Source organism: Schistocerca cancellata, chromosome 4, assembly GCF_023864275.1.
Source record: "Schistocerca cancellata isolate TAMUIC-IGC-003103 chromosome 4, iqSchCanc2.1, whole genome shotgun sequence".
Lineage (NCBI taxonomy): Eukaryota > Metazoa > Arthropoda > Insecta > Orthoptera > Acrididae > Schistocerca > Schistocerca cancellata.
The window spans coordinates 778,455,026-778,456,188 of NC_064629.1; the positions used below are offsets into that span (position 1 = coordinate 778,455,026).

The 1,163-nt window shown below is 41.4% G+C and overlaps 1 non-coding gene across 1 annotated transcript; it reads right to left on the reverse strand.

Moving 5' to 3' along the window:
* Positions 1–413: 413 nt before the first annotated feature.
* Trnap-ugg (transfer RNA proline (anticodon UGG)) lies at positions 414–497 on the reverse strand. Its single transcript has one exon. It is a non-coding gene; the product is annotated as a tRNA-Pro (tRNA).
* Positions 498–1,163: the final 666 nt, after the last annotated feature.

A 1,163-nucleotide genomic window follows, 5' to 3' on the forward strand; every position in this document is an offset into this window, starting at 1 on the left:
GTTGCTGACCTACCATGAAAGTTTGCAAATTTAGCAATGGGTGAAGATTCATAACGAAATTCAGTTAAAAATCATTCAGTGCCACACTCAAGTCAATTCAAATATTGACAGAAGCGGAAAAAGTAGGCAGTAACAAGTATGAAATTCTACAAGATTTTCATATTGACATCCACAGGGAGCCGCTACAGTATAAAGGTAGCAATAAAACGTATTGGGGACGTGAGAATTTTTTAAAATTGCTTTACTGATAGTCTATCTGCCTCCATCGAGATTAGGACCGAAAACAAACCAGACCTCCCTTGCAATGGTTCAAATGGCTCTGAGCACTATGGGACTCAACTGCTGTGGTCATATGTCCCCTAGAACTTAGAACTACTTAAACCTAACTAACCTAAGGACATCACACACATCCATGCCCGAGGCAGGATTCGAACCTGCGACCGTAGCGGTCGTGCGGTTCCAAACTGCAGCGCCTTTAACCGCTCGGCCACTCCGGCCGGCTCCCTTGCAATAGACAACATCTTTCACTACGCTAGCAGACAACCTAGGCAAACAGCCCTCTATTATTACCCCAGACATGAATAAGTCGGCAATTTCGCAATGAAAATGGCAAAATGATCTGCAGTTTCTGTTGCATAGAGCTTTCTGGACTCAAAAACATGAATTTTCTACCTTTATGTCACCGCTTATGTGACAATCATTCGGGATGTTTATCGAAATAACAAAATACTGTTATTAGCGAGAAAATTTAGTAGGATAATTCTGCACCACCCCAGGAAAAAAACAGCGACATAACTGCCAAACGTATTCTACAATGTTTCGAATTCTCCATTAGACTCGCCACAGCCAGAAAACGTTCATTAGCGAAGTGTTTCTTAAGCTAGCTAGCAATGGGAATGCTCACACTTCTAAAACGCGGTGGCATTAATACTGGGATCTGAATTATCACGTGTATAGGGAATGGATTTTATTTGCATTCCTGTAAACGTGATTTGGATCGAAAGCGTAGCTACGGTTAATATGCTGATGTATCGACTGCAACTAGAAAATTTCGAATAAAGAGTAAGAGGAATTATTTATGCGGCCCTCATCTTCAGTAACTGTCGTAGCTGTTTTCGTTGTTAGGATTTCGCCAACTAAATCGGTAAAAATGGAACCCTACT